Here is a 19,278-nt window from a genome sequence, read left to right on the forward strand (position 1 = left end):
CTCCCTCATCAGCCCAAAGAGCAGTCAGGGTTCCCTGCCCTGTGAGAGGTCCAAGGACCCCTGGGAGTCAGTTTTAACTAATCTAAATGTGTGCACATTCTTCTTTCCCTTAGATCCTTTAGTTTACTGTCCTATCAGGTAGGACTGGCAAAGTCCGATTTGGGCACTTTGGTTTCTTGGTGTTAGGTCTCAAAGAACTCGCAGACAAATGGCTGAGGTGCCTATTGAGCATATCAAAGCAGATGCTGGCCAGTCTCTCTCAGTGTCACCCATGCCTGTTACCTAATCCTGACTCCTCTCAGCTCTTCTCACCCTGTCTCCTACCCTGGACCTCTGGAGCCCCTGAGCTTCACTGCCCTTCCCCCAACTTCTCTGATTCCTCTATACCCTAATAAGCCATGGTCAGCAGCTTCTCTCTTAGCTCCCTCCCCCGCCCTCATGGTCTGGTTCACTCTATTAGCCTCTCTTCAGTCTGGACCCTTCCAGATGCCTCTGCCTGTTCTTTCCCTCATATCTACAAGAAACCTTCTCAGCCGTATACCTGGGAGCAGTCCTGTCCTCATTTTTCATTCACTTCAGAAGAGAGATACAGTCACGGACCACACGGGAGTCCAGAACTTTGCATTTCCTGACTGCTCTTGTCAGTCGTTAAAGCATCGTTTCTCAAAGAACCCAAGGGAAAAGAGACCACTGCATCTATAAATAAAATGTAAGATACTTTCTACAAGACAGACATGCTCAGTGAGAGAGTACTGTTTCCGGGGAGGACTTTATGGAGTGGGTGACATGTAAGGTGCCCACCCTTCCCACCATAATCCAAGTTTTTGCAGGTGAGGTTGTTTCCTGCCTAGATATGCCTCTTCGTCATTGGCTTGAGGGTTATCTCTGGAGAGGCAGAAAGAGAGTCCTTTGTCCTTGGTGTTTTGTGACTTGGTTCGGTGATTGACACAGAGTGGGAACCTAACATATATTCATTGGTTTGTGCCAGAAGCAGGGCACCAGCCGTTCTTTCTAATGGGAAGTGGAAGGTGAGATGGTGCAGTCAAAATATTCAACTCTATCGAAAACAGAAGGTTGTCTTAACTCTCGTAGCCCCCTTAAAACTCTTTAATAGGGCATTTTCCCTTTTATCTTTTTTGGCTTTTTAGACCCAAACTTCTTGGGTACCATTCAAAAGAGGAAATGAAAGTGAGAGAGGTTTACAGCAGGAGTCTGGTGGAGCCTCCGGGCATCTCTGGAGCAAGAGCCATTTGCTGTTTCGTCCTGGGATGAAGAGGTCTCAGGAAGCCAACTGAAGTCATCTATTTCAAAATCTCAGTGGCTTTTGCCTGGCTCTCTTGTCTTAGACATTATCTGTTTTGCATCCCATTATGAAAGACTAAACTGAACTCAAAAATAGCCACCACTATTAGAGTAGTGAGCTCTGGTGAGATCTAGGAGTCAGGGGATAGATATCAAGGTCTCCCCTGCTACCACCAGCTAACACCCAGGCTTGCTTCTGTCATCAGAGAAACACAGTAGGGCAGAGAACCCTCTGGATTCTCCCCTTTCTTCCCGTCCCAGATTCGCCAGCTATGGATTTTCCCGAGGCCATTGTGAAGCCTGTGTGGCTCCCAAAGGTCTTCTTGCCTTCTACCACACATGCATCCCCAAAGCCTTGCTAGAAAACTGCAGGAACTTCCAAGTCTGCATAGCAGCCAGTTACCCGAGGAAGCTCTTCACCAGTGTCTGCCTCCTGCATTGGCCTTGTCTGTTTGTTTTTTTTTCTTTCTTTCTACTAATTCCAAACATGAAGGTTAAGGTACCTATTAGATTGGATGTCCCACGTTCTCCCTCTGAAATTAAATTTGTTTTACTAGCCAATAATTCAATTCCATTAAAAAAAACCCAGGATTGATTTTATAAGCATGGCAACTCGCCATTACATGAAAAGTTCTCCGCGGGCCCAGAGCAGAACATGTAAAATGCCATCTCAGGTGCCAAGTTCTTTCCTCATGCCTTCTTGTTTTCCTTCACAGCATTTTGGAAGTGGCTTAAATCTAATTGGTTCCCCCAGGATCTCAACTCCTGTTACATTTGTGGAACATCTTTTTTTTTTTTTTTCTCCTAGAGGCATCTGGAGATAATGAGTTGCTGCTTCTGGCTGGCATGCAGGATAGAGTGATGCATGAAGCAACTTTTGTCCTTATTAACTAGTTAATTATTATCATTATTAATCCTTTTTTAGGAACTTTAGAGTGTTGGCTCAACTCTTTTGAAACTTGGAATGTTTGCTTTTTTTCTCTTCCTTTGAAAGTCTTCCTAATGTTGAATTTCACATAAGAACAACACCTATATCCTAGCTAGCTTTAACTGTCAGTTTGTCACAGCTTTGAACTTCTGAGAAGGTAGTTTAAACTGAGGGATTGCCCTGCTCAGGTATTGGTCTGTCCTGTAGACTTGCCTGTGGCTGGCTGGCTTTCTTTCTTTCTTTCTTTCTTTCTTTCTTTCTTTCTTTCTTTCTTTCTTTCTTTCTTTCTTCCTTCCTTCCTTCCTTCCTTCCTTCCTTCCTTCCTTCCTTCCTTCCTAGTTTTTTTTTTTGGAGGGTAATTATTTATTTATTTATTTATTTATTTATTTATTTATTTTGTGTGTGAGTGCTCTATCTTCCTGTACGCCTTTATGGCAGAAGGGGGCATCAGATCCCACTGGAGATGGCTGTCAGCCATCATGTGGTTGCTGGGAATTAAACTCAGGACCTCTGGATGAGCAGCCAGTGTTCTTAACATCTGAGCCATCTCTCCAGTCCATCTGTGGGGTTTTATCTTGATTATTAATTGATATAGGAGGGCATAGGGCAGTGTGAGCAGCATCTTTCCCTGGGTAAGGTGGTCCTGGGCTATGTAAGAAAGGCGCTAATCAAGAACCGAGGGACTCTAGCAATTTGTGATCCTCCTGGTTTCTACTTCCTGATTATGCTTGAATTTCTGCCTTGGCTTCCCAAGCTATGAACTATAGCCTGGAAATGGAAGCCTATCCTTTCCTTCCCTAAATAGCTTTCAGTCATGGTATTTGCCCCATGAAACTAAAACAATCCATAGTTACAACTATCCTAGGTAGCTGGCCCGTGTTATCTATGAAAGAAACATAAAGACAGGCAGACCTATAACAGTAAAGGGTAGAACCTGTCTAAATAGCACACACCAAGTGTGGCTCCAATAATCCGGCTTCATGTATGTCTAGACTGTGCAAAGCAAAATACCTATTTCAACCATGGAACTAAGGTACTTCTAGTGGCCTAGATTCAAATGTTCCTGCCGTGTAAGCCACTGTGGGAACCTGATCAGAACCTCTCCGATCATTATTGTGAGTTTATACATTTTAAGCCCCTCATGGAGAAGCAAATATACCATCTTGGTCCCAGGAAATAGGAAAGAGGAGCTGGGAGCAAGCAGAGCTTTTCTGCTTACTTTTCGCTTCTAAATGTTTGTTTTAGAGTCTTATCTTTCAGGCCCTGTAATCTAACAACAGACAAGGAGACTTACAGGGTTGTTTCATACATGACTAAGAGGCTCTGGCTTAGGAGCTTTGCTCTTCCACTGTGGCACCCAGGGCTTAGCATGAGGAAGCAAGGCAACACAGGCACTGGTACAGAAACCATGCTGCGGAGGGACCGTCAGGAACCAGATAGAATAGCCGGCTGATCACCACCACGGTGGGCTGCTGTTGACTCTGGGTAGAAACAACAGCATTGGCAGCCCTGGGAAGTTCATTCCTCCTATGGAAAAAAAAAATCAGTGTTTTGAAGTTTGGGTTAAGAGCTCTATCTTCAAATATTAAATACTTTCTGTCCTAAGCATAGGCTGTGAGAATGACAGTGAGTTCTGAAACTTCTTTTTTGATTAAGGGTATCCTGAGTGTGTGTGTGTGTGTGTGCACATGGGCACATACATTTTAGTCTAAGTAGAATACTTGTTTAATTGCAATTGGTGTCCTGTTATTGGTTGGGCAGGACTTGTCCAAGCATAGAAAAACTCAATTTCAGGCTTAGCCAGCAATGAAGTTAATAATAAAACATTTTATTTATTGAATTTAAAACAGTAAGATTCTTGCTAATTCATTTAAAAACATTTCCCAACATTTTCTTCCCAAGAGAAAAATCTCTGTTTCTGCCAAATGGGCGGAGGGCCAGGCAGACTGATGCATCCCCCTGTTGTCCTGAGGGAGACAGTACAGGGTGGATGAGTCCAGCTTCAGTTTTGTTTGTGTCTTTACACAGCTGCGGCCAGGGCAAGTCTTTGTCTCACTGGCTCTTAATTCTTCTCGTGGGTAAAGTAAGAGGTTTAGATCAGGTGAGTTCTAAGGCCGTTCTCCATCTAACATTGTATGATAACACAAAGGATGTGGGGGAAGCACATGAGGCTTGAGGAAGGGCATGTTCTGGGAGGTGAATGCTGGCTGAGAAACTTACATTCTCTTCTCTGGAATGTCTCTTTACAGTTCTCTCCTGCTTCCACCCCACCACCCTTCCCTGTCTCTGAGGAATAGGCGTAGTTGGGATTTTTCAGGCCAATGAAAGAATTATTGATGAAACCTGGACTATGATTTTCTGGGTTATTTTTATCCCATTTCCTCAGGATTTGTTTTTGTTGTGGTTTCATTTTTACTAACTATGAAAACGATTTATTTTAGCTTCTGTGTTGTAGGTTTGTAATGATGTAATCATGTTGGTGATACCCCCAAGTACTTCTTCTTACTATGCTCAACTGTTTTTTAATACTATGAGTAATAACTCAGAACTGTAAGAAATTTACTGTAGTCACAGTCACTGTTTCTCTAAGGACACAGATTCTGGGGGGTAAATAGCTTGCCCAGGTCTTACACATATAGGAAAGCTAAGATTCAGTCCGGGGCAACCATTCCCTAGTGTTAGCTGCTCTTAGACACTTGGTCTTACTGCTTTTCCTCTAAGGCAGTTGTCATGTATTTTATTCATTTTCATACACCCTCTAGAATTGGTATAGTGCTCAAGGAAAGCATACTTTGTGTAGAATTGAATTAAAGAAATACCAGCCTATCTGGACACCATAGCTGAGCATGGCTTCCAGACCAGGTTTCACTGGGCTAAGGTTTCTTGGGAGAAACAGTCCTCACAACACCCTCAAGTGTGCATGTTGAGCAATGATGCACTTATTGCCTGAGTGTGTTCACTTTATGTGTGAACTTTATGAATTAATTTAATCTAGAGGTTTCCATTTTAATAAAATAAGGTTGGAGTTTATGGATTTTGAATTTTGAACATTGAATTTTGGCGCAAAGACTGAAACCACTGCATTATTTAAACAGAAGTACTTACTGCTAAGCTAATATATGAACCAAGTAGAGATGGGAGGAATAGCGAGGCACCGAAGGTCAGTGAGAGCTGTATTTAGTTATTAGAAAAAAGAAGCCTGTAAGGTTCTGTTTGCTTGAGCACTGCTGACTTATTTTGGGATACAGAAGGCTTTTCAATTATTAAGAACATATGACACAGGAAAGAAAGATCAATATGTTTATACCCTTTGCTCAATATTTCTACCTTATTGGTGGTGAGAGAAAGAAATGAGAGAGCTAATTTCTTTTATCTTTGTTGCCATGGTACAATACAATATCTTCTTATAGGGTAGCAATCCCATTAAGTGCATGAAATATACTGTATATTCATTATACTCTCCTATACCACACCTTTCTGATAGTGATATTTCCAGCAGTGCCACCCTCTGGAACACCACACACACACACACACACACACACACACACACACACACACAGTGCTCATCTGTGCCTTTACTGTTGGAAAGTTTTTTTTAGGGATAATTGAGCCCAGTTGCCTTGCTTAACCAGTGAAGAAATACAGCCTTGAGCAAGTAAGGGGCCTAACTAAGGATTAGGTAAAACTTTACAAACAGGAAACAGCAATTACACAATTTGTAGACTGTTTACTCTGTTCGTTCACTTTGTGGATATTTTTGAGACCCCCTTTTTTATGTGAGACTTTAGGGAGAGAGCAGTCTTCACTGAGGGGTGTTCCTTGGCACTCTTCTGAAATGCATGTGTGCCCTGAGACCTCAGCTGCAAGGCACCTGGGGATTGTTCTCAGCTAAGTCTTTGACTATGGCAAGGGTGTGAACTTGTTCCTTCCTGGGTCTTCTGCCTGCCAGGGAAGAAGCTGCCAACCATGGAAAGAAACAAAATGGAAGAGAATTGCATGGAGATCTGGGAGCATTCGGTGTAGCAAATCTAGGGACTTTTAAAAGGAATTCAAGGAACGCCTACTTTTATTCCAGCATCAGATCTGAGTTCACTGGGGTAGCCAGAAGTCAGAGAAGACTCTTCTTCCCACCTCCTGTGTTAGCATAGTGGTGGGGAGAAAAAAAAAGAATGTTTTTGAATGCTTTCAGATATAAGGAGCATTGGTTTCTGAAAGAGTGAGCTTCAGTTCTCTGGGGGGTTTTCTTCACAGCCATTGTCATTCCCTGGACACCTGCTGTGAGTGACAGCTGATCTCAGACCATACACAGACAAGTTTGATATGAAGGCAGGAGGCTGTCAGTGCAAAGAAACTTGATGTTCCTCCATTAATTTTCAGACAGCCTTTTGTACCCGGAAATACCATTAGTAAGGCAGTTGTTGTGTAAGGAAGGGGTCATGGGAAATATGAGAAAATGGGGGAAGATAAATAGCCTTCAGTCTTGTAGACAGTGTGCCATCTGCAGCTTCATTTTTATCTGGCCTAGTATTTAATATTGTCCACATTGCTTATGGGGAGACTTGGAATCAGGAGGTGCGGTCATTTAACCTTGATGGCATAGCTGTCAAGCAGCTAGGCCTACGTCTGTATATGAGATTTTTCAGTTTAGGATTGATCTATTGTATGTCCCTGATGCCAGTGGCCTTTAATCCTCTGGCTGACACTGTTGCCTTGCCAGTTCTGAACTGGAGAAGTCCAGAGGAGTGAAAGCCATCGGGCAAATTCTTCTCAAATTATGATGGGGCTACGCTGTGTAATACCTATAGTGTACTGAGAAAACTATCTGCAGTCTAAAGGCATTTTATATACCTACCCGCTGAACATCACAGCTTAGGGATGGTATTCCTTAGTGGATGGCCCCTGGTGGTCTTCTCAATGGCTGGGAGTCGTGATGCTCTACTGATGCCTGGCGTTGCAAGAGAACATTGGTCCACACATTGCTAGCTCTAGAGGACTTCAGGATGGAACATCCAGATGCCACTGTGTGTATAGTAGGCACCATCATAAGCTAAACCACTGCAAGTCAAGGATCATCTATTTATAAAGCCCAAACAAACCAGACGAACAGGGCACTCTGCAAAGCCCAGATCCTCCTCAAAAGATCACAGATGTAGATGCAGTTTTTTTTTTTCACAATGACGCACTGTACAGTTTGTACATTGTCCATCCCTTTGGCTCTATATTTATTTAACAGTACTTGTGGGAAGGAAAAGACAAAAAAGGCAAACAGTGCTTTGGAGAGAGAGCCTGCTGTTCCACAGGTGCCTCAAAGTGGTCGCTGGTGTTTTCATAGCATCAAGTGTCACACAAACGTAATGGGGCATTGAATGTGGGCTGGAACTGTGAAGTGAGGGAGAAGTAAGGTGCTGAAGGAGGTGGTTTGCACTGTCAGGAGTGAAGAGGAGCCAGCATTTCCCTTATTTGTGGCCACACAGCTCTTTCCATTGCCAGTGGTAGGTGCCATTGCATTTTGAATGCTTTTGTTCCTGACCTCTGAAGTCACTTTGAGATGCCACATGGTGGTGTGTTTGAAGCGACTCTGGCCAGCATGGCTCATGAATGGCGAGCATGGGTCTGGCAGGCCTTCCCTTCTCTCCATTCCTGTGACTTTGCTAAAAACCATTAGATTACATTCCTAAAGTTAGCCTTCAAAGTCTATTCTCTTATTTGGCCACTTCCTCTTCCTGAGGCTTACTACCAAGGTCCAGCTATCCAAATAACGAAGTCCAACAATGAAAAACCCTAATTGGTTCACCTAATTAACATGCCCAGTTAAAATAAAATACCTCATCTAACACAGAGTTTCCCCTTGTGCTACCATTTTTCTTCTGTGCCATGTCTGTCTCCTCTCCATCCAGAAGCAGTTCTCTGTTCCCCTCCGGGACAAATGCCTCTTTCCTCTCTCCCTTGGTCCCTCCCCCTCATCCCTTGTCCTGTATCTCCTGTCTTTTCTCTTATTCTCGGGGCAAATAAATTTCCTTTGTGCTGAGAACTTGGACTTTTCCTTTCAGCGTTGGCTTCCATCTTGGATCCTCCTTGTTGTATCAGCTCTGCTTTCTTCCCACCATTCCTGCTTGTGTGCTTGTTTGATCTCCAGGCCTCCCAGCCCTAGCCCATCCCTGACACTGCCTTAATACCTCCCAAGGCTCAGGATCTTTAGGACAGACAGATCCAGCATGGCTGAGTTAGTTCCAGTTCTCTCTCATCAGCTGCCATTATTGTGCTGTCTTCGCAAATCCATCACCCCGCTCTGCCAAAAGAGGAAAGGGCATTTTCAAGTTGGGGGAAGGTAGAGTTGGAAACAGTACGTGCCCTGGCAGTGGAAAACAGTCTCTACGGGGCAGAATATGCAGGGAAATATGACCTGAAGAGAGGCTCTTGGCTTGAAATCCTAGGCAGTTTTAGAGTGACCACCTGACCGTTTCTGTCAGGGCAAATTCCAGTTCTCATGAGTGTTTGGTTAAGACAATCAGTGGAGGAGAAGATTGAATGGCTCTCTTAAGATACCGCAGCGCCCTGTGTTTAGCCCTGAAGGACGTTTCTAAACTAAGTCAGAGTGCAACTTCTCAAAGGCCTCTGCCCTGGGCTCTTTTCCTGGACTATTCTCAGGTCAGTTCTTGTGGAACCCACAACTGGGGTCCCTCTGTGGGGCTGTGGTTATAATGAGGGTCCTTTGGGAAATTCTGGTGCAGAGCTGTAGAGAGGAAGTGTGCAGATCAGCAGGACAGCAAACAGCCCCCACACAGAGGGACAAGATGCGTGACTCACAGGGCGGAGGTTGGCACCTCCTCACTGTTTGCTTTTCAGACTCTACAGTGTCATAAGGTGGGCGACCTCAGAACACCTGGCAGTGAGCTATGGAAGCCTTGCTTTAAAACTTGCCTACATGGTGTGCAGTTAAGACAGAACCCTTCCCTGCAGGCTCCCCAGCTCTACCCCCAATGTTTGCTCTCTTTAAACTGGATCGGAGTTCTTTCAGGTTAATCTGTTTCCTCTAGTTACTCCTTTAAACGTTACAGACCAGACCTGTGAACTCGTTGGCTCTATTATTGTTTTTTTCCTAAAGTTTGTTCGGTGTTTATTTTTGTTTGTTTGTTGAGACAAAGTCTCTATACATAGCCTCACCTTCCTAGAACTCTACATAGAACAGGCTGTCCTAGAACGCTCATAGTTCCTCTTGCCTCTATAGCCCAAGTGCTGGGGACTACAGGCGTGTGCCGCCATGCCCAGCTTGTGTACGGTGTTTTTGTTGTGTGTGTGTGTGTGTGTGTGTGTGTGTACTTGTACATGTGTGGATGCTGGGGCCAATCTCAGTTGTCTTTCAAGCATTCACCTTTTCTTTTGAGACAGAATGTCATTGGCCAGGAACTCACCAAGCAGACTAGACCAGCTGGCCACCGAACCCCCCAGTGTCCCCATTATCCTCTGCCAAATTCCCGGATTCCAAGTGTCCCCCGCTGCCATGCCAGGCCTTTTCGCTCAGGCTCTGGGGATTTCACTCACAACACTGAGTGTTTCACTGACTCCACCATCTCCTCAACCCTATTTTTATTTCTCTTTCTGAGACAGGGTCTTGCCACATAGCTCCGACTGGGCTAGGTCTTTCCATGTGACCAAGCTTGCCTGGAACTTGGACCGATCCCCCTTCCTCTGTTTCCACAGCACATATACAAGAGGAGTATGCTTGGAGTGCGGGCTTATTCCGTTCCTTTAGTGTTCTCTGAGAAGATGATTGCAAGAGTTCCAGGTGCCATGTGGACACGATCCCACGAGGCCACTGAGTCCTGGTGTGTGACCTTCCCATGTGCATGTTCTCTCCGTGCATCTCCCAGGAGGGCATTGCATGGGCATTGCAGCGGAGGCCTGCTGTTGATAATTTAAATGTCTATTTGAAAATCTGTGTCACATGGCACCTTAATATTTAATCTTCTCGCTGTGAGACTGGCTTTGGTGTTAATGATTTTTTCATTTTCTCAGCCACATTTTATGGATTATTTAACTAGCACGGATGGCAGGATGAGACAAAGGGAAGGGACAGAGGAAGGCGGCAGCATTGTCTCATGCTGGAATGTTCTCACAGCAAGGGCAGCACCTGTGGGGTACTCTGAGAGAAATCCAGAGGTGTGTGGTTTGGGGTAAGGAAGCCTGGATGACTGGCTGTGAGAGCTTAGTCAGACTTGTCATTTACCCTCAGCCTCGTTGAAGTTCATGGAGAGCACAGCCGTTCTTTATATTTCTTGGAAAAGTGGTGAAATTATTCAAAGTTTACTTTGAATTACAAAATCACCATATCAGAGTTACGTGCATTTACATGTGATCTCACACACATGTATGCATATATAGTCACATACATATGTGTGTGTTATGTCCAGCCACCAAGGATGTGTGCTGGTTAGTTTTCTGTCATCTTGACACAAGCTAGGGCTGTCTGGGAAGATGGAACTTTAATCAGAAAATTCCTTCATCACAGTGGTCTGTAGGCAAGCCTGTGGAATATTTTTTTGATCAATGGGAGTGGCCATCCCACCGTGGGGCAGTGCCACCCCTGAGCAGGAGGGTGGTCCTGTGGTATCTAAGAAAGCAGCCCGGCAAAAGATGGAGAGAGCAAGGCAATAAACACTGTCCTTCATGTTTTCTGCTTCCGTCCCTGCCTCCAGGCTCCTGCTGGATCTCCTGAGCAGGCTGCTTCCCATGCTAGACTGTGATGATGAACTGTAAGCCAAACAGACCCTTTCTTCTCCGAGTTGTTTCGGTCCAGAATTTAGCACAGCAACAGAAAGACTAGAACGCGAGGAGAACAAGCAAACAAAGGAGTTCTCGGATCCATTTCCTCTCCGCGTCGACATCCGCACTCACAGGGCCTGTTGACACACCATGCCACCCGTCAGTGGCCTTTGTGAGTGTCTCTTCTTGAGGCTACACATTCAGGAAGTTTGGACACAACAATGCCATCCATCTACTACTATGCTGTCATACACAATGGTTCCTGTGCCAGCGTCCTCTGTATTCATCCGCCCTTTCCCTCACTCCCTGGCAACCACTGCTGTCACACAGGTTATGTGGTCTTTTGTCCTTGGCTTCTTTTTCTTATGAATATAAATTCAAAGTTCCTCCATGTCTTTAAATGAGCTTAAGAATTCTTCTGTGCCCCCCCCCAGCTTGATTTTAAAGTTACACTGTGTTTGACAAACAGCTCTGATAATATCTCTGCTGTATTTTCTTCATGTCACTTGTCTCTCTCTGATGTCTTCATCTTCTCTTTATCTGTCCTTCTCACTAGAACGTCATAGTGGGAATGGAGTTGTGGCCTGTCTGGGATCCAGGCCTTCTTACAGTAGCTGGACCAGTGCCTCTGCCTAGTGGGTGCGCAGCAAATGTTGTAAGGGTCGCACGCAGGGTGACCTAAATGTTAATTCCCTTCAGCTCTAGCCTTCTCCCCTCCTTGGTTTTAAAGGTAACAAACGCTTTCATTCACCTGGCTCCAGATTTCCAGATTTTGCTGAGAGGATGAAGCAGAAAATCGTGTTAAGTCTCCAAGGCTGGGAATTATTTCTTGTTCACCTTTGGCTGCTGAAGCTCCGTGGGTTGTCTTCTGAATTTAATAGGCCCCAGGTGAAAGGCAGTTTGAAGCTTCGGTGGGAACTCGTCACATGGCAAGAGAGGAGGCAGGCGGTAGAAAATGATTAAGGGAGAATAGCAGAAAAGTATGTTCTAACATTTATTGAGTCACACATTGTATTCCAAGTGGTGTATATCATAAAACGTGAATTAGGGGGCAAATCTGATATAAAATGAGTGAGCACACATAACACACAGCACTACAGGGATGAAGGTCTTTCTTTAGACATTTGACTCATTTACCAAACTGTAGTGTGATCAAAATATAGGCTAGTTCCAGGGAGCAATAATACAGTCACTGTTTGTGGCTCAGTGGTGCCCTCGGGGGCACAGAGAGGCCTGCAATTTCATTATTGGTTTTGTAAGTAACTTTCTTTAAGGCTAACAGACTTTCTGGGAAGGCCAAACCAAGTGAAGCTGAGTTAATGTTCTCATTAAAATGTTAAAGAGGCCTTATTCATGAACAACTGAGGCTGGACTTACTTCTTCTTTTTAAACTATGAAAATATGTGGTGATCTCTTTACAGAGGGTTCCCCTGGGCCCTCTGTCACCAAAAGCTTTGCTTAAACAGGGCTTGGCCACTTCTGGGCATGGAGTCCCTGATCCCCTGCAGTGTGTCTTCCAGGAAGAGCTGGTCATGAATTACTCCTCCATCAGTTTGCTTTCTTTCTCCAGAACTTACTCGATTGGGATGTGTCTCAAAGACATCTGAAGATACTGAAATGCCAGTGAAGCCAAACAGTGGCTCTGATGATTTCCTGGATGACACAGTCCCCTTCGACCCTCCTCCCCTCTTGGTCCTCCCTCAGCATCCCATTTGTAAACAGTCTTAGGACATTGTAGATGGTGGATGCCAAGCACAATGCTGATTTTATTTCTGGATCCCCCTCACACCTCCCCCCACATCCCACGACTAAACATGAGTCTTCATTGGCTAGAGCTTCTTGAGAGGAATGAAACAGGAGTATTATTGGCACCAAGGCTATAGTGTTTCTCAGGCTTGTAGGTGATGGAGAACTCACCCAGGTAGTGGCTGATCATCTCTGGTTTTCCACCTGGCCAATGGTCAGGTACACACCTACCGTGCTTGGTGATCATGTCCCCCAGGTGGGTCTTCACCATCTTTGGCTTCTCCATGGGTGGCGCCTCCTTCTTGGCCTTTCTCAGGTGCTTGAGTAGCAACTGCTGCTTCTACCACAGGCCAAGGTTCAGGCGCTGCCTCTGTACAACTGCATCAGGGGCTCACAGGTCGAATCTAGCATCCAGATCCAGGTCCATGCTGGGGTAGGTGAATTTGTGAAAAGTTCCGCTTCTTTTTCTGCTCCACTTCAGCCATCTTGGTGGATGCTCTTGGGAACTGTTTTATAACGATATTTGGGTAAGACCGAAAGTGTGGAATGGTGGTCTTCATAGAAGCAGGAAACCATATCACTGGAAGACTCAAAATTAAATTTAAGGAGAATCAGCTAAAACATTCTACCTTGACTCTAAATCCATGTTATTAGAAAAGCTGGCTTGTTGCACAGTAGCAAATGCAGTCTCATGGTTTGCACTTGCGATAGTGAGGGAGCGGTGTAAAATACCCATAGGAGGAGAGAAGTCTAGCCTGCGTTCATGGCCATATTCACCAAACAAAAGACACTCATAAAAAGAAAGACATACAAGCTTTTTTAAAGTTTTTATGGGACAGTGGAGACGTCATACAATAATGACCTCAAACAGTTGTTAAGCTGGTAGGTTTTGTTGTTGCCTAAGAAGTGGGTAGTTGTGGACAAATAGGTTTGGGCAAAAGAATATGATCTACTAGTAGTGAATGGAAGGAGGTCTACTAAGGACTTCGGGTCTTCTTGGTACCCCCATATCCTTGGCTCTTTGAGTTATGTGTAGAGGCTTTACTTCTCATGTGAGGGTCTTGTGATCTGCTTCTAGAGGTCTGAATTTTTTTAAACCAAGTCCTACTGACCAGATTAAGGCAAGAAGGGCAGCAGAGGTGACAGAGACCTTCCTGCTTCTGCTGTTTCTCAAGCACAGTGCCACCATCTGCAGGGGAATAGCCCTCAACACTGTTAGTCATAAGTAAAACTGATGGGTTTGAATACTTTCTCCTACCCAGACCAGATTCATGTTGAAATATGTATGTCCTAGGAGCTGCCAAAACATTTCCTTTTAAAGAATGAACTCCTTGTCCAAGTGAGTACTTGACATTTGTAAACTGTTTCCATGGAGAGCCAGAGATGTTGAGAGTTACCCCAGATGCTCCAGAAAGATGGCTGACTCTGTAGGTTTCTGAATGGCTTTGATGGGGGCGTGACGCCTTCAGCCCAGTGATGATAGGGTTGTTAGCGGTAAAAAGAACCTCTTGTAATTTCTGTGGAACACTGGTGCCACATAATGAAATACATGCTTTTAATTACAAAGCAATTTAGAGTCACATGTAACAAACTTCCAGGCTCGTTCTTTCTTTCACTCTTGATGGATTGATTGACAGTAGTGTCTTGCAGTCACCGGGAAACTGTTCACCTGGCCCCTGCTTTCAGAGTGACTTCCCACAGTTTATTCGACGTGACTCAACAGTCTCTATCTCCTTCTCACTGTAGCCAAAGTAGGAATCCAGTAGTTGGTGTGGTCTGTGGAGCAAGTGCATTGTGGGGAATTTTTTAGTTGGCTGGAAAATGCCTGTGTGCACTGGTCATTAGTGTGAATTAGTATTTTTTTCAGCTAGGCTCTCTAAAATTTATACTGACCTGTGTTAGTTGGTTGGTCACTCAATCATTTTTCCATCATATATTTAGGATATATATGTATATTCATTATATACAATATGTATATTATGTAATATTTGTATATACTTATGTACATAATTCACATACATACTTACATACATGCACTGTGCCAGGAACTGTGTGCCCCGGCACCGGGACACAGAAGGTCAGCAAACTGAATTTTGTATGAGTTTTATTGATACTTCACAGCTTGACTATAAAAGATTGTGCTACTTAAAGAAAACCAAAATTGCTTTTCCGCAGTTTAAAGACTACATGCGAGATTGCCATATTGCAGCCTAAGAAGCTATAGCATTCTTCCTGAGTGCATTTGATATGAGAAGTGGTACCAGGCATTTCTGTATTATATACAATCTTCATTTATTTATTAAACTGTACCTTTTGAGGCTTCCTGATGGGAGAGTAAAGGAGGTTTCTTGTGTGCAGTATTGTGTCTTTGTCCAGAACCGCTTGGTAAGCTCTTGCTGGAGCCATTGCACTGCCTTGTATGCGGAGGGGGGGGGGTTGCTTCCCTCATCCCAGGGGGATGTGGGAGTCTGTACAAAGAGGGATGAGACTAAAGCCAGGATTGCTTTCATGGTGCACTTAAGTAAAACTAGGGAGCGTGTGAAACCGTTCACATTGTACATGTCTCTTTAGTATATTGTGCTTTTAAGCACAATAGCTGAATATTCCAGTTTCGTCCTCTATTTTCAAATGCTAAGAGAATGCTAGGTTATTGCATTTTTAAAGCCTTCCTGCCCTGGCTGTTGACCTGGCACAGGTTAGGAGGATGTGTGAAGTCTAAGAATTATGTCGGCGTAATGGAGGAGTCCAGAACTTCCCAGTGGTTGCTAAGCTGTGCTTGGCTGGGCTGGCTGCGTGCTAACAGCAGCCACTCAGGTCTGTGAAAGGAAAGAGGGCACAGAAGAAGAGAATCAAATCGCGGGCATAGAAGGGGAAAAAGAGACAGTGGAAAGGAGGCACGGGATATGTGATGTTCCTTCTTTCTCTCCCTTCCCTGCTCACAGAAAAGACCGGGTAACACCGCAGGACAATTGGAAGGGGAAAGGAGACCCAGCAGCTGGAGGTGGTGAGGGAACCAGCGAAGCCATAAGAATAAGTGAGGGCAGAAAGAGAGATGAAAATCATTTAAATGTAGGAAAGAGGTGGGCACAGAGAGGGGGGTAGTGCACGCTTTGGTCATACCGAGAGCCCTCAATTGCTCCCAGTGGTGCTTCTATGAAACAGCCATGTCCCTTGCGGAGGACATTTTCCTGACTTTTGTATTAACTTTAATGTGATTCCCTTTGTGGTTGCTGTATAACTGGTTGAGGTTTCATTGACACTCTGTGTGATCAAATGGCAAGCATAGAGGCACAGTTCTGTTATCCCTCGCTGGGTGCCGCAGACTTCTGAGTTGGCGCTTTCTGCATTTGATGTTTGCCATTCCTCCTTGTCTACAGGTAGTAGAGTTAAAAGGGGGGGAAGCACACCTCTGGGCTACCACGGTCATGGTTCATGCATACAGATATTCAAAGAAACCGAAAGAAAAATAGAAAGTCACAGTCCAGTATTTTCTCGAAGTAAGGTAGTTGACTCTTTCATTTCTGGTTTGGTTACATGCCCTGACACTGCCATGTACCGTACCTTATGGAAGATCTAGTTTTTGTTACAGGATTTACTGTAGCATGCCTTCCAGACAGCTGGCACTGAGCAAGGCTTTTTCCAAGTGGGCATGCATACCTGAGTGCCCACCTTCCTAAAATGGTAGCAAATCTACCTACCATTTTATAACTTCTGTTTTCCCTCTTCGGACTTTTTAGATGACATTGGTTATAACTGAAGAGCTTTTTGCTATTGCTTCACAGTTAGTCTATGTGTCCTGGAACAGGAAGGGGATTTAGTCAGCAGTGAAGGATTTTGGAGGGATCAGGAGGCAGTTTGTTCTCAGATTCATACACCTGTAATGAAATTGTGGGCTTCAGATCTGGCTCACTCCATATTGTGGTCCTAGGAACCACAAGCACAGTGTTGGGGGTACTTTAAAATCAGGCTTCTCAGGCTTCTGTGGGCATGGGAACCAACTGAAGGCCCCGTGAAAATGCAGATTCTGGTGCTGTACACCTCCCCGTGGACCCTCAGTCCAGCCTGATGTTACTGAGTACAGACCATGCTTGGAAAAAGAAGACTCTGACATCCTTCCTAGAAAACTCAATCAGTCTATGAAAATATCTAGGTATATTTTGCAGTTTGCAGGACAATAGATTTTCTTAGGAAAAAAAAATGCACAAACCACTAATTCATCTCCAGTTGGAAATTTACAAGAAAAATTAGCTCATCTGCTTCCACAGCGTTAGGCACTAGTGAGGCTCTGGATCTAACACCAGCCGCAGTGTAGCAAACTTTAATGACAAGGGCTTTTTAAAGCAGAAATATTCTGTGAAAGATTGACGGCTTAAAGGCTCTTCATGGTGAGCAGTTATTGATTGTTCCCAAGTTAGCATGGTGCGGAGCCCTTCTGCAAGGGCATTCAGTTGGAATGGGCTGGGCACAGAAAGGGCGATGTTCAGCTCAAGCTCCGCCAAGTGAAACCTTGCATCTGCTTACACATGTTTAGGCAGCTCAGCAATTGATGTTTGGAGTTTCTTCTAACAAGATGGCCTTTGTTTTACAGGTCCTTGGCGGCCGGCGAGGCCATGTATTGATAATACGTGGAGGAGAGAGAACTCACTGTCCTAAGGTAAGGGAGTGGTGTGTGGGGCACAAATGGCAAGCAGGACTAACGTCAGAGTGTCACTGTGTGGGAACCGACTTCCCGTCATCATGTGGCTTGACGTCATTCTCTTACGCATATGTCGCACAGGGCTGCCTGGGAAACCATCAGCAATGAAACACAGCCAGAGGAGGTTGTGTACCAATTTCTAAAGTCAAGTGGAATTTTTATGGCTGTTCCTCCTTTTTATCAGAAACCTCCCTTTTTCACATTAATATAAATATGTAAATACTGAAGACTTCAAATTAAGTCTTCTCTTTTTCTTCTTATCTTAAGTTGTCCTGAGTCCCCTCCCTCATTTTCTTATTAAAATTCATGTCTCACCACTTTGATTTGCCCAAACAAGTTACTCAGATTAGTTTTCCATTAAGCTTTGTTGCTTACTTTTCTGTCTGGCCATCTATCCAGAGGACTAAAGATCCCCACTAGAGAGAAACCATCTCTTTATCATATGGCCTCTGTAAATCTGGTATGGACGTAGCCATCTGGTTAACTGAACGGAGATAGCAGTAGAAATGGCCCCAGCAGGAGTTCTCTTTGCCATGGTAATTTTGTTACTGGGTTTACTTCTTTGGTGACTTAGACTGTATCATTGCCCCATAGTCCTAGAAGCTACGTGTCCACAATCAAGGCGTGGTCAGGGTTCCGTTTTGATGTTGCGAGGAAGAGTAGGTTCCAGCTCGAGATTCTGGTGTCTCAGGCATTCCTTGGCTTCTAGGTGGCATCTTCCCCCAGTTTTCCTCTCATATTCCTTCCATGCCTGCCTACCTCAGTGTCATAGGACACTGGGGGGATTCTAATCATGGAGTCTTAGCTTCACCATCCTTATGAACCCCATTTCTAAAGCATGTTATGTTTACATGCACAGGAAGCTGGTACCTCTGCATCTATTAGAGGGACATAATTCAACTGCAGTACTGTCCAAGCAAATCTTGGTATCCCCCAGTGAGTCTACCACCACCTTGCTGCTGCTTACTGTCTACGGAATGAGTGAAAGACCACCTTGATGGTGGCCAGATTGAGTTAGGAGAATCCAAGTGCACTTCCCAGAGGAGTGCAGGCTTCATACCATCCTTAACTACAGTGAACACCTCCGCGCGGTATAGTCTAGGTTAAACAGTGCTGTAAACAGACAAGATGCCTCTTTCGAAAGTTATATAGAAAGCAAATTTAAAAAGACATACCTAGTGCCTGGTGTGAACGGTCCTTGCTTTTCTGCTGGCATCCAGGCCGAACCATCAGTTTGCATACTGCGTCCATCAGAACCTCAAGATATCTTTGCAGCCAGTTCAGCGCCGTTTAAATCATAGCCGGGCTGCTCTTCCTCCCCAGCTGCATCGCTTTGCACTTATTAAGTTTAATGTTCTGTTTCCTAGCTTTAATTCATAAATGCTATCCTGGAATGGATCTGCCCTCACAGCGTCTTCTCCCATTTCTGTGCTTCTCTAGCTCAGATTATTAGAAGCTACTTTAGCATTCGGATTTGGGTGTTGGTAAGACATTAGGACACTGATCCTCAGGTAGAACTTAATGGCTCTGTTTATTCCTGGAGATGTTTATTTGTGAAATTTTTACTTCCTCTTAACTCAGTGCTTTCGGTCCAAGTCTGCTGTTGCAGAAAAAAAAATATTAGCTAAAAGAACTAAGAGGAAGCCTCCTGCCGAGAAGCGTAAGGGGCTGGAGGCAGAGTTTTCTGCCTGGAATGAGTGGACTGATTAGGAGACTGAGTTCTCCTGTGCCCAGGATGAGTAGTGTATGGAGCTGTTTTAAGGTGGTAGGACAGGGTCTAGATGGGGAGCTGTTTTAAGGTGGTAGGACAGGGTCTAGATGGGGAGCTGTTTTAAGGTGGTAG

At 44.6% G+C, this 19,278-nt stretch overlaps 1 protein-coding gene across 5 annotated transcripts in view; it reads left to right on the top strand.

Annotated features, from left to right (window-relative positions):
* The window catches only part of LOC101997947 (ecto-NOX disulfide-thiol exchanger 1), a 468,349-nt gene that overhangs the window by 103,506 nt on the left and 345,565 nt on the right, over positions 1-19,278 (top strand). For 4 of the 5 annotated variants that reach the window (XM_005355649.3, XM_026783288.1, XM_026783287.1 and 1 more), the window contains exon 2: positions 17,328-17,393. The gene's annotated coding sequence lies outside the window, so the exon portion shown is untranslated. Of the gene's footprint in view, positions 1-17,106; positions 17,125-17,327; positions 17,394-19,278 lie in introns of those variants that run through there. The other variant, XM_026783285.1, reaches the window with a different exon arrangement.

Source organism: Microtus ochrogaster, chromosome 17 (genome assembly GCF_000317375.1).
Source record: "Microtus ochrogaster isolate Prairie Vole_2 chromosome 17, MicOch1.0, whole genome shotgun sequence".
Taxonomy (NCBI): domain Eukaryota; kingdom Metazoa; phylum Chordata; class Mammalia; order Rodentia; family Cricetidae; genus Microtus; species Microtus ochrogaster.